The sequence below is a fragment of the Dermacentor andersoni genome, chromosome 1, assembly GCF_023375885.2.
Source record: "Dermacentor andersoni chromosome 1, qqDerAnde1_hic_scaffold, whole genome shotgun sequence".
Taxonomy (NCBI): domain Eukaryota; kingdom Metazoa; phylum Arthropoda; class Arachnida; order Ixodida; family Ixodidae; genus Dermacentor; species Dermacentor andersoni.
In genome coordinates, this window is record NC_092814.1 from 322,675,590 (window position 1) to 322,690,235 (window position 14,646).

Genomic DNA, 14,646 nt, shown 5'->3' on the forward strand with positions numbered 1-14,646 from the left:
GTGTCTAGGAGACGTCTTCGCCATTCAGAAGTTCCGTCCGTATCTACATGGCCGCGCATTCAATATAGTGACTGACCATCATTCACTCTGTTGGCTTGTTGGGCTGCGTGACCCGTCAGGCCGGTTGGCCCGCTGGGCTTTGCGCCTTCAAGAGTACAGCTTTACCGTTAACTACAAGAGCGGACGCTGTCGCACGGATGCTGACTGCTTATCTCGTCTCCCTTTGTCGCACACTAAAGCTGAGGATGATGACTTCGATGACTACCTAGTTTCCATCTCTTCCAACTTTCCAGACCTGAGTACCTTCGAGAGCGAGCAACGTTGTGACCCCACCTTGAGACACCTACGGGCAGCTGCACATTAGGCAGCAGGAACAACACCGTTTACTTTTCGTAATGGTTGGCTGCACAAAAAAAACTTACTTGGCTGATGGTGCTCCATTGCTTGTACTTGTCCCCGAAAACCTCCGCCCTGCTGTCCTTCCCTCCATGCATGACGATATCACGTCCGGGGACCTTGGCTTTGAACGCACACTACACCGACTCCGACACATTTTTCTGGCCCAAGCTCTGGAAAACAAGGAAACGGTATGTCGCCATGCGGAAATGTTTGCCAGCTCCACAAGCAAACGACGGCTCCAGCAGGCTATTTGTAACCAAATGGCCACCGACGTTATTGTTTGAAAAAGTTGGCATTGACTTGCTTGGCCCACTCTCAAAGACGTCATCTGGCTGCCGCTGGATTAGAGTATGCATAGATTACCTTACTCGCTACACGGAAACGGCAGCACTTCCATCTGCCAGTGCAACAGATGTCTCTTCATTTTTGTCTCATCACGTCATACTCCGTCACGGCGCTCCCCGGGTTGTCATCAGTGACTGTGGAAGGCAATTCACCGCCGACGTCGTTGAAGAACTTTTACGGCTTTGAGGTTCATCATATCGTCATTCCACTCCTTACCACCCGCAAAGAAATGGCCTCACGGAGCGGTCTAATTGAACCTTTACCAACATGTTATCAATGTATGTCGCTGCTCACCACAAGAACTGGGACGCACGCGTACAATAGTGCCAAGCACGAAGTTACTGGATATGCGCCGTTCGTTTTGCTGTACGGACGCGCTCCCCAGATCTTTCTGGACACTATTCTACCTTTATCGTGCCAAGAAGGTCCTTCCATCGCCGAAACTCTGTGTCGTGCTGAGGAAGCACGTCGACTGGCGCATCGTAGGACGTTGTCCTTACAAGGCAACATCAAGATTCGCTATGATGCGCTGCATATCCCCGTCAGCTTTACTTCTGGTGGTTGTTTGGTTGTGTACACCCGTTCGCAAAAAGGGATTGTACCGCAAGTTTCTCGCCACTTACACCGGACCATTCATTATACTCATCCGCTTGAGTGATGTGAACTATATCGTCGCCAAAGTGACTGCATGTAATCTGCGTTCACGGGCGGCGTAAGATGTTCACGTGGCCAGACTCAAGCAGTACCATCACAGGTCCCATTAACTCGCTCAGCGAGCTTCGTCCCCCCCCGGGCAAAATGTCGCAGCGCTGCGCGACTAAAGCAAAGAAAGATGTTGGGTGTGCGCACGTGATCTCGGGGTACTCTGGGCTTCGCCTGTGGCTTCCTCCTGGACCTCGTTGCACCCTGTAAATACACATCATTCGTAACAATATATATATATATATATATATATATATATATAACGTAGCTTGCGTTTGATCACGGCATCGCACACTTGTAGCAGTAGCCCATTGGCTGGAATGTTGAGCTGCTTAGCTCGCCATCACGGGTAATATTCCAGGCGCAGTGGCATTTCACCAGTCATTGTCAAACGCAATTCCGTGATCTGTCCAAGTGTTCGTCATAGCGAGATTAGGCTTTTGAAACGGAAAGACAAGGATAAAAATAAATAAAACAGTACGTCCGACTTGCATTGGCGTTCGAGTGAGCACACTCCAGGAGCCTCACGAAATATCACACAATAGTACCATTTGCTAAACACGCAAGAGATGCGTGACCAAGTGAGAACACTACTGAAGTTTTTGCTGTTACTTGTTTTTCAGGAAATATACAAGGTGCGCCTGAAGAAGAACGCCGAATGTCTTTGAAGTGAACGCTGTGTTCATTTTTACGGCATGTTCGGGTAAATCGGAAAGCACTACCGGGAGGCCGCGACGGCCACGTCATTTTGGCGCGACTGCGAACGGCCGCGTCGGCAGAGCGTGCGAACGTAATCCTGAAATGGCGAGAACAGTTGCCGACTGAAAATCTTAAAATGCGTGGTCGCACGCTGGCACGGACGTGGCTTGCGGATGTGGCTGGCCGACTTATTCGGCCGACTGGAACGGCCCTTGTACGACACCTAACCTAACCTAACCTAACCTAACCTAACATAACCTTGCGTTACCCAAAGCATAATTTTAAGCTCTCGCCCACCATTTCCGCACGCTACTGAAGGTGCTGCCATCCTGTCACAATGTGTATGAATAGCGCTTTCCAGTTGGCTCGCATGACGTCGTAGAGCTATACGCACGTAGCCTAAAATGGGCGCCTTGGATGGGATGGCCCTACATAATTCTATCGCAATCATGCAACTTAGCATGTTCCTAACTTGGTTCTAGCACCATTCGTTGTTTTCTTGTATTTCACGCTTCATGTCATGACTTCAGAAATTACGAAATTTAAGAGTGCGCCATTCACCTATGCCAGCCAGCAAGTTATACTTTTGATAAAATGATACATTACAGGCTTTACGTTAATCAACAAAGAAGCCCTTCGCTTGTTCCAAATTCTGTTTGGCAAAAACACTATTCAGGTATATTCTGCCGTAACTAGAAGCACTAAGCCAAAGCCAATATGTATGTCTCATTTCAGGTATATTGACGAGTACATCAATGACGCGTTGAAGGCGTTGAACCGCCAGACCGATGCCACTGACGTCAATGGTACGTGCGGCATGGCCTTTAACCATCGACACCACTCGCGGACATGCTTAAAAAAGCCCAGAGGAGGCAGCATTTCCATCGATCATGACGGCGGTGCATTTATTGCATACCGACACCATACTAGCGTCACCATGTCGGTTGCTGTTTGTGCAGTCATCGTGACATTCATGCAGATGAATTGAGTGCTAACAGACAAAACTACGCATATTCCACGTGCCTCAAGTTTCGAACGAATTCATTTTCAACGCAATGAATTCATTCGTAAAGGCAATGAACACTTCTCGATATGTTTTGGATGTCGTGTTGAAATGGGGACAGAGTAACGAGCTTACCAATGCATAGGAAGCCAACCGCGTGCTTTATTCTTCATGCTAAATGCTTGCTAGAGGATTTTGTCATTGAAGAGCCTCTTACCGGGCGCCATTGCAAATTTAAATTATACGCTGGAAATTGCCAATGCGCCGTCAAGGGAGTGTTTCGGTAATGCAATTATTCAAGTGCATTCGTTATGCGAGAGGGTAGATGACATCGAGCTGTCGTGCTACTGTGCAATCAGCAAGCTAGTGTTACTGCTTCCAGACAATCTCTCTCCCTCCCTCGAATGGCGTCCTCAAGCGGCGTTGCTTCCTTGCCTTCTCCGCAAAGGGCCTACGTCATGTTAACGTACCGAGCCCCTGCTCTATTATTCCGATACTTTTTTGTCGTACGGTACATATGTTTGTGGGCATTCCGTCATTGGATGATGAATCAAATTCCCGTGCAGTAGTCGGTGTTGTTGCAAGCAGTTCGCATTGCACAGGTACATTTGTCAGCGGGATCTTGACCGGCTCTCTCGAACGCGGCTCCTTCAAATTGAAAAAAAAATTATGGGGTTTTACGTGCCAAAACCACTTTCTGATTATGACCCACGCCGTAGTGGAGCACTCCGGAAATTTCGACCACCTGGGCTTCTTTAACGTGAACCTAAATCTATGTACACGGGTGTTTTCGCATTTCGCCCCCACTGGAATGCGGCCGCCGTGGCCGGGATTCGATCCCGCGACCTCGTGCTCAGAACCTTCCAGATTAAGGGCACGGGGCCTACTGTTGAAAATTGCAACGGTTTCCTGCCACGGAGCCGCTTATGCGTTTCACACGCGGTAGCCACCACTTAATTTACGAGCCGTGCTTTTGTATTTACAACAGCCAAACCTGGTGAGAGGACCTTTAAAACAGCTGTCTACGTTACGAAAAACCATCCATACCTTATTAGTATTCTGGAAAAGACACGGTCCTTATGCTTACAGGAGTGTGGCGAGATTGCTTCTGTTACTTTATCCAACGATACTGCCCTGCCAACTTGTAATTCTGCAAGTTTTTTCCCATCGCATCAGATTCCCGCAACACGACCCTCACATATTTGCATTGGGTGGCCTATTTTAATCAGTGTGAAAGGTCTCGAAGGCTTGCAGTGGATCACAGCCATTTTTGTTTATAATTTGTTGATAAACATGCACTGCTAACTGCAAATGCATTCTTAGGAACTACAGCTACAGACGTACGTAAATATATGCATGGGATAGCCAGGCTCTTGAAGAATAGTTCACTGTCGGTTTAAGCTTGCATTTATGTCATCATGACATTAGTTTCCTGGCTATTCAAGCTTCAATGCCGTTTTTACGCTTGTTCTGTCACCTTTTACTTCGTCCAGGACCCGATCAGGCTGTCTTCTGCTAACAATGAATAGGTGATATGCAGAACCTGTAGGTGCACTTTTGCATACAACCCGTTGACATGTACGTTAGTGGATATCGGGGTACAATAGTAATGAAAGTGTCAAAATTCTAAAACAAGAATAGCAGTCCTGTGAACCGCAAGATATAGAATATCTACAGCGGCCGAGTTTGATTTATGAAGTTACAATTTACAGAAACGACAAATGTTTCCGGGCATTTTTCAAAAGTCCTCGCTATAACATTGTGGTCAAGTTCAGACCGCTGCATATCATTTTTTTTCAATTTACGGGTATTAGTCAATGTACTTTCCAGAATTATGCAGTTGCAAGCTTGATATTCTTTTTTTTTACAAATTTTGGCGCATTCAATACTTTTTATAAAGACACTCACCATCTCAACAATAGGTTAGTTTATGGCAGTTACAAGATTTCAACATTTCTTCTCGCATTCGATAGCCTGCATCAAATCTGGTGCAGGCGTGACCGAGAAAAATAATATCCCTGCTCCAACGTATTTGGACAGAAGCCTCCGCGCTGAAGTTTCCTTTTGCGCGTTGCTAACTAAGCAGCTTTGCAATAACGAGAACGCGTCCTTTATGGTAAAGGCAAGTTTGGCGTGTGCAAATCCCGCTTATTGAATTTAATATACGTTTTTGCGACCCTAATGAAGCATGGAACACACCTCTTGATTGAAATTGGATACATAGGTTTGACCTTTGTAGTGCACTAAAAGAATACGACCTGTAGTCTTTCGCTTAGCAAATGGTCGTGTTCTAATCTGCTGTATTGTTTGCAGCGTACTTATTTTTAGCAAAATCAACATTCCATTAATTTCAACGTGATTGTATCTTACGTCAATGTAAATGTTTTTGGTGCACTGAGCTCCGAATTCTAGAATTCCGGAAAGAAAAAGCGCACTGCACACGCCAACACAGCAGCCAGCCTTCCCTATCCCTAAAGCCCAACTAAAACGTTTTGCATGCCACCATTTATTTTTCATGCTCTTTGAATGGCCTCTTCGCAGCGACGAGTAAACACCTCTGCTGTTTTTTGGGCGGTGCAGATGCCACAGACAGCGGAAGCACCAACTACGCACCTGTGGTGTCCACCGCTAGTGCTGATCACGCCTGGCCCAGAACGAGCCACGCTGGCATCGAGAAACTATCGTCCACTACGAAAGACACCGTGAGGTGAGCGAACATTTCGAAACATTTCTTGACACAAAGCAACCCAGCCATTGGGCGAACTGCGACGGCGACCGGGTCTCTCACTCCCGATTTTATGCCACATAGAAAATAAAAAATAATTAATGTAAAAGCAAAAGGAAACGACTACTTCAAAGACGCGGGAAGAGGTTTCAAAGACGCGGGAAGAGGTTTCAAAGACGCGGGAAGAGGTTTCAAAGACGCGGGAAGAGGTTTCAAAGACGCGGGAAGAGGTTTCAAAGACGCGGGAAGAGGTTTCAAAGACGCCTGAAGAGGTTTCAAAGACGCCTGAAGAGGTTTCAAAGACGCCTGAAGAGGTTTCAAAGACGCCTGAAGAGGTTTCAAAGACGCCTGAAGAGGTTTCAAAGACGCGTGAAGAGGTTTCAAAGACGCGTGAAGAGGTTTCAAAGACGCGTGAAAACATTTCAAAGACGCGTCAATGCGCTTCAAGGACGCAAGAAGACGCGCCTCATTTCTCCATACCATAGGGTATGCTGATGCGGTGTATAAAGGGACAGTGCCGCCTCAGCCTTGCCCACGAAGAATGTGGCCAGTGTTGGGCAACTAGGCCCTTCGGCGGGTGCAGCCAGCGCTGCTCCGCCATCCAAGAAAACCTCATCAACTTCTAGGTTTGTGGCATTTAAAGATACGGTCACTCCAGGCGAGGCGTTACCAAACCACCGCTTCCACGAAGGGCGCTGAACGCCATTACTAGTCTAACGGCACCACCATTTCCCTTCGAGCCGTATAATCCCCAGTAACCCTGCGTCATATGGAACCAAAGGACTCTGTAAACTAAGTGAGCTGTTTTATATTAGACACGCAGCACAAATGTATTCTGCAATATGTGCGCACTAATATTGCAGAGGAATGTGAGGAGACTTCTACACAATTTAGGTGATGTCAAACAACCTATTTAGAAACTTAGTGCAAACGTGCTGCGAACTGCTGTTGTTGCTTAGAGGCTATGGTGTTCGGCTGCTAAGCACGAGATCGCGGGATTAATTTCCTACCACGGCGGTTGCATTTTGATGATGGTGAAATGAGAAAACATTCGTGTGCTCAGATTTAGGTGCACGTTAAGGAGCCCCTGGTAGACCAAATAATTCCCGAGTTCCCCACTACGGCGTGCCTCATAATCAAATCGTGTCTATGGCACGTAAAACCCCATGATTTATCAATCTTAAAAAGCTCTGCAACTTCAGCAAACGCACGTAATATCTACAAACACACTTTCCTAGGCAATGTCATTTTTAAGAGACCCCGACGATGATCGCACTTCTTCGGTTTGTGTGGCTATAATAGTAAATAAACTTCCTGCCATCAATTACAACTCCGAACGACCTTTGAAACTGTTGCTGTTCGAACACTGCTGCTTGACAGGCTAGAAAAATCACTTCCATTTGCATACCTCCTAAACACCAAATTCGCGAAACAGTTTCAGAGCCTTATGAATGAACTTCCGGAAAACCACATAGTATTTCGAGATGAAAATGCACATAGCCCCCTTTGGGGAGATTCTCGCTGTAGTTTTCTCTTGTGGATGCCTCTTTATTGATAACGAGCCGAAATTGTTCAGCTTGAGATAAAGCACTCTCCTCGAAAGACATCAGCATAGCATCATATACACTCATGCCCTACCTAGAGTGGAATGTCCTAAATAACTCGTGAAAAGTCTGCTCCGTCAACTGATCAGACTACGTACGCAATAATAAAATACATTCACGCTCATACGCATATTTCTCTCGCCAGTTTTGAACACCATGTGGGCAACAATATAAATTTCAATAGCACTGAAAAAGGTTGTCTCCATCTTTAATCAGGGCTAGGATACATCTTTTATGCTAAGTTAGTGGCCTATCGCGTCATGAAACTGCTCGTTTAATCTACTACAAAAGATGATTAATCGTGGTCTGTTACTTTCTAGAACGAAACAAACTACTTGACGTTTATGAACGATGCTTTAAAGACAGCCGATCCACAACTGACCACCTCGTGCGGATTATGCCTTACATCCGTAAAGCTTTTGCTTAAAAACAGTTCTTTCGGTGATTGTTTCTTAATATGAAAAACGATTGACGCCCCACCAGGCCCTACGGAAGTTTGCGACATCTCTCGGAAATGGCATTTCGAGGCAACATGCTTAATGTAGTAGAAAGTTATTTATCGAACCTAACGTACCATAATAGTGCTGGCAATATTCCGTCCAGGTCATTCATCCAGAATACTGGGTTACCAGGGTGTAGGCGACTTATTTGTATCATTGTTGTGAAAAATGAATCTAGCACGTTCATTTATTCCACAACGTATGCTTTAATCCATGTGTGTTGATGACTTGCCGATTGGATTTAACTCGCGTGACCTTGCATTCTACGCAAGACACGATGAAATTGGCTTGACCAAAGCGTCGACATCAGCACAGAATTGATTTAAGCCACATTTCTTGAGAAGCCCCTCCTTCTTTTTTTCAAGAAATAGAGGCGTCGTTCCGGTCTCCCATATTGATCTGCATGAGCAACACTTCCCTGCGAACAAAGAGCAGTAAATTTTAGGGCAGCATTTTAGGCCGAAGTTGACCTTTATTCTACGCCTACGAAAGAGATAGGGTAAATGATAGGCATGGAGGTTACCCAACAATGAGCCCCATTGGCTACCCTGCACTTGCGGAAGGAAAAGGGGGGGGGGGGGCGGCAAGATTAAGAGCAGAGAAAATCTACTGTGGATATCGTCGACGCCGCAACAGTTTTCTGCTCTATATCACAGTTGGTCACTCAGTCCTAAAGAATCTTAAGAAGAAATGAAAAAAAAAACATGAATATTCTTAAAATTCTGTCGCAAACAGCGTGAGGTAGTGACAGGAAGTCACCCAAACTTTTACAAATGTATAAGTCGAACACACCTAGATTGTGGGGTCATAGCGTATCAATCGGCTACGTATAGTGCGTCGATGATGCGGATCCTGTCCATCACCTAGGCATCCGGCTGACCCGCCGTATGTGCTGAGACCGATGCATTGGAAGTAGTGCGTTTACCGAACAAAACTTTGGTTTCTCGGAACTTGTTCTTAATAAAATATAATTTCAACCTTTTGTCACAGATGAAAGTATCTCATACAAATACTTTTAATTTGCAGCAGTTCTGACGACGCCTGACGTTACCAGTTGAACACGCAGCGCAGGCCGACAACCGACCAGACTTACAACCTCGAAGGTACGTAGGCGATGGTCATTCGCCTTTACAACACATATTGGAAAGATGCTCCACGTCGACCGTGGCAGTGGCGCATTTATTGCGCATGAAGGCGCGCTTCACTAATGCCGCCAAGTCGGCTTCCGCAGGAACCGCCTTATCACTCTCCTTAGTAAGAAATTTGTGCAGATGCGTGCAAATTCATACACAACCTATGTTTAAATGAATTTATTCTCACATCAGTGAAGTGCAAAGGCACGCTCCCAGGAAATCGAGGCAGAAGCCCAGCCTGTACATTTTACGCAGTCATCAATTCAGTAGCAATTAAAATCGACGCTTCACCATTGATCTCAATTTTTATTTGTCAAGCAGAATCTGTGTTCGTCGTGCTGGCAGCATAATATTTCTCTTAAGCCCGTTGAACTTTGTTGACAAAGATATTGCTTAGATACCAACCGTGGTTGCTTAGTGGCTTTCCCATTGCGCGACTAAGCACAGCGTGAATGGGTAAAGTGGTTGTTGCAGCGGCTGCATTTCGATCGCGTCCAAATACAAAAAGACCTGTGTACAGTACATTGGGCGCACGTTGACGAGCTCCAGGTGACCAGAGTACTCCTAAGATTTTGGCCCATAATTTCCCAGAATTGCAGTTTAATGATATTTTGACACGAATGCAGAGTAAGGCGTGCACTTAGGGCGGTGTTTCAGATGGCTATACCGGAGGAGCAGAACGATACTACACGGAAGAATCGCTCAAGTGTAGCATGCTACAAGCAACCGACGTATCCCGCTACGGCTGACTGCGAAAATTGCGGCATATGATTTGGATATGATGCGGCATATGATTTGCATATGCCCAAAAATATTTATATTGAAGCTCTAGGTTCTAACAGGCCGAGCAACAACGGCATATACAATATTATAATTTAAATGGAAATGTCGCGAAATGGGATACAAAATTGTGGGCAAGTTACTTAAGCTCTGAGGCCATGAATCTACCCAAACTAACCCAACTATAGACTTCGGAAACTTTAACAACCTCTAACCCTATGCCCATATTAACAAGAACAGTACTCAGCGGCCTCTTATAAGTGTACCACTACCTCGAAATTGTAGCGCTTTGGTATCAAGAAAGTCCACGACATGAAGACACCACTGCTTCCCAAACTAAATACGTTCTTTTTTGTAAGGTGATTAGCACTGTTTGCTTACTTCAAGCATTTTTTGTTCTCCCAGTACCTGTGCGACCTCCTTCACTGATCTGACTTATACTAGTGGCGATTTTAACGGTGCTACTCATACAAGTACAAACGTTCGAAAATGAATTTGCCTTAAATATTCCCGTAAGCAACAACACCATAGATTTAATTCAGAGATGCTAAAACTGAAATCATTAGTACCGGAGGTTGGCAAGCCGCGTTCATTTAAATTTGCTTTATGGTATGCGAAGACGCAATTAGCGTTCTTACTAGACTTTCCCTCCCTTTCACATTGTAAATGAACGTGCATTTAGTTTTGCGGTCTGTCCCTACATTGGCTTAATGCTAAGTGTCCTATCATCGTTGCTCGTCCTGAGGAAGCTTCCGCCGTAATTATTGCTACTAAATCTCGCGCTTCCCTTTTAATTTCACGCAGTTTCTGGGAAGTTAAGAAAGATGTGTCCCTAGCTAGAACATTTGCATACCAAACTATACTGTCCCCACTTTTAACGTACACTTATGCTCTCTGTTGCACAGTTAAGTGTCATTGCCTCGCAAATTATCACTTCTTCATTGCTTTCCAAGCTAATATGAGGACTGCAACACGACTCTTACATATGAGCATTGACTAACCTTTTAAATGCAAAGCATTTTTGGTCAAACTTTGCTACTCTGTCTGTCTGTCTTTCTGTCTGTCTGTGCGTGTGTCTGTCTGTCTGTCTGTCTGTCTGTCTGTCTGTCTGTCTGTCTGTCTGTCTGTCTGTGCGCGTGTCTGTCTGTGCGCGTGTCTGTCTGTGCGCGTGTCTGTCTGTGCGTGTGTCTGTCTGTGCGTGTGTCTGTCTGTGCGTGTGTCTGTCTGTGCGTGTGTCTGTCTGTGCGTGTGTCTGTCTGTGCGTGTGTCTGTCTGTGCGCGTGTCTGTCTGTGCGCGTGTCTGTCTGTGCGCGTGTCTGTCTGTGCGCGTGTCTGTCTGTGCGCGTGTCTGTCTGTGCGCGTGTCTGTCTGTGCGCGTGTCTGTCTGTGCGCGTGTCTGTCTGTGCGCGTGTCTGTCTGTGCGCGTGTCTGTCTGTGTCTGTCTGTGTCTGTCTGTGTCTGTCTGTCTGTGTGTCTGTCTGTGTGTCTGTCTGTGTGTCTGTCTGTGTGTCTGTCTGTGTGTCTGTCTGTGTGTCTGTCTGTGTGTCTGTCTGTGTGTCTGTCTGTCTGTGTGTCTGTCTGTCTGTGTGTCTGTCTGTCTGTGTGTCTGTCTGTCTGTGTGTCTGTCTGTCTGTGTGTCTGTCTGTGTGTGTGTCTGTCTGTGTGTGTGTCTGTCTGTGTGTGTGTCTGTCTGTGTGTGTGTCTGTCTGTGTGTGTGTCTGTCTGTGTGTCTGTGTGTGTGTCTGTGTGTGTGTCTGTGTGTGTGTCTGTCTGTCTGTCTGTCTGTCTGTCTGTCTGTCTGTCTCCTTGAAGGTCTCACGGTCGTTTCGTTAACTAAAAATACGCATAGTATGAAAGAGTGTATGACCAACATAAATAATCGGTCGTGACATGAATATCACGGCATGCATCTAACGTAAGTCATCACACAGCCGCCTACGTCATAGTGCTCTCATGGTCGTTTCGTTAACTTGGTAGACACAAAAATTGGCAATATATGACTAGAACGTATCAACATCAATGATAGGGCATAATTCGGATATCATGACACTAGTGTCATGTAGGTCATGAAACAGCCTCCATCTTGGTGCTCTCATGGTCGTTTCGTTCATTTGGTATCTACAATTGGCATAGTATGTCAAGACTGTATCACGAACAGAAATGACAGGTCATGACAGGAAATTGATGATTTGCCTGTCATGTACGTCATGAAACAGCCGCCTACGTCTTGGTATGTACCAAAATTGGTATAGTATAAGAGTGTATGACGAACATAAAAACTCGGTGCCCTTCCAATCTGTGAAGAAGGATGACCAAAGAGACTGTGTATGTGGGCCCCTTAATGGCGAACTGCACTGCTGGAGCGGGTTGACCCAGCATTGCAGCATCTTTGGGATCGGCCCACGTATGGATAGTCCTTAACGCCTGCTTAACCTCCGCTGCGGGTCTTCGGGATTTTGTTTCCATTCGGACACGATCCTGGGGGAACTAGCGCTTAACAGCTCTCCTGTAATTGATTGGTCATGTCATGAGAGAAATTCATGACATGCGTGCCATGTAGGTCATCAAACATCCGCCTACATCTTGGGGCTCTCACAGTCGCTTCATCAACTTTGTAAGCTATGCGCACACTGCTTCGCATAACATCGACTCCCACACGGCGTGGGATCTGCCAGATTTTAATGTTGTCGTATAGTCTATCGATGGCCTACACAGGGATCTAGGGAATGACAGCCGCTTGAAGCATGAAATACACGTAGCCCCGCAGGGGCGTCTGCGTCAGCAGGCGTTTGGTGCGTTGCGACACCGCGTACCCGAGCAACGAGGCTTGGCCCCTGCCGCCTTCTCCTTTCCTCTCCATCTTTTTCTACACACACACCCACACGCACGCACGCGCACACACGCACACACGCACACAATACACGCAGCTCCCGTTTTTGGCAACCTTCTGGAGACGTTCAGCAAAACTCTGGAGCCGTTATCCAGGAAATCGAGACGTAATCGAGACATGACCGCAATACATAGACTAGTTACTGCGCGAAGAAGTTAAAAATATATTTCTTCCGATTCCAACGGTAGCGAGCAGGAGTCCCAGGTGAAAGGGGTACACATGTCAGTGTCGAGCCACTGGGCGCTATGGGAAGTCGCCCTTCTCAGCCACGACCTCGCCGATCACCTTTGGGGCGTCCGGCACACCGAGGATACCATCCGTTTCAAACGTCTCGGGCCGTCACCTAGATTTGGCTGGTTATAGCTCCACTCCGCAAAATTCGCCGAACATCTTGAATAATGTTTTCAATCACTCACACCTATTTCTTACTCTTGCCTGCTTACAACATCACTCAAGCTGCAATTTCTTGTATGCTGAAGTTTACTTGGTCAGTTCGAATAGCGACGTTGAAAACAGAAATACAGCACCCCACACAATTACCTCATTTTCAGCGCCGAAACATGGTTACTTGTGTTTTCAAAGGCAGAGGCCCGTGAGTTACGCGGCGCGGCTTTTGCGCCGCCTCCAAAAGATGGCGCGACGCTGCGTGCCCAGGCCAGCAGCGTCGGGCGACCCACGCATGGTTATGAGTGTTAAAATGGTAGAGTAAACGTCGTAATTACTTCAACCAGGATTCTATTCTGTAAGCCATTTCATACTTGCATATACTCCAGATTCCAGAAGCATGGGAAATTTCTTTTTCGTAATGAGCTCATAAAAATACATCGCTTGTAGCCTGCATTTCCTTAAGAACTTCATCTAGAGGAGTCCTCAAATGTGATTCGGATACCGGCTTCTGATATGCGAGTACGTCGTTAACAGAGGCATGTATGAATCATAGCAGGTCAACAAATTCTGCAGAGGTTGCACAAGTTTCGAAGAAAAATTTGTCGTACCTCGTCTGAAATACATCCTCTCATTTCTTTCTTTGTCTTCGACTACAACGGACTATGTCAGCTGATCGTAATAGATGAAAAAGAGCAAGAACATTGTGAAGCATCTGATGCGCATATTATTCGATGATGCAGCAAATATATTGGGTCAAGGTTCACGCTGAAGAAACGAACATGCTCATTTTCCCTTCGAACAATATGTTGTTCCGCCCGAGGTATGTAATGGAGCGTAATAATCTTCCGAATAGGCCAACATTGCAGGATCTTGTGTGGTCAGCTACCTTATGGCCACGAAGCCTTGCATGCATTCATTACCGCGTTTCATAAAGAAAATTGCACCGCATATGCAAGCACTGCAATATGATTCCTCTAACACTAAATGCTTCTGGCTCGACGATAAAAAATTCCTTTCTTATGAATTGGCCTTGCAGAGCTGGGAATTACCACTTTCTACGTACTTTGATAACATACAGGTGTCTATGCCAGCGGTATCCCTAGTCACCTGCACCTGGGGCCCACAAGCAGCATCGATCACAAAGCCCAGCACAAGCCGCGCTGGAATGGTGGAGGCATCAGCAAGTTTACAATACAGAGCCAGGTAAGGCGACATTAAGAAAAGTTTCATTGCTAAACAACGCCGAGACTACAGGGAATGCTTACCGGAGTTCAACTGTGCCTGCCCCCTCTAAATGTTCAAGGGGAGCGCTAGCTCTGATGTTTGAAACAGGAACTGCATCAGCAGTTTTGAGCATTTGGCAGGTGGAGCTGGCCTAACATACTTCCTTGTTGCAAGAGAACGACTCGACATGGACAGAGCAGAAAGCATAGGGTTTCCTACAGTATACTTGAGAGTACTCGGACACATCAGTCATTG

The 14,646-nt window shown here is 46.2% G+C and overlaps 1 long non-coding RNA gene across 1 annotated transcript; it reads left to right on the forward strand.

Moving 5' to 3' along the window:
- The first annotated feature begins 5,733 nt into the window (after nt 1-5,733).
- On the forward strand, nt 5,734-14,364 carry LOC140215347 (uncharacterized). The gene is made up of 3 exons (XR_011892300.1): nt 5,734-5,855; nt 9,004-9,080; nt 14,246-14,364. It is a non-coding gene; the product is annotated as an uncharacterized lncRNA (long non-coding RNA).
- The last annotated feature ends 282 nt before the right edge of the window (nt 14,365-14,646 follow it).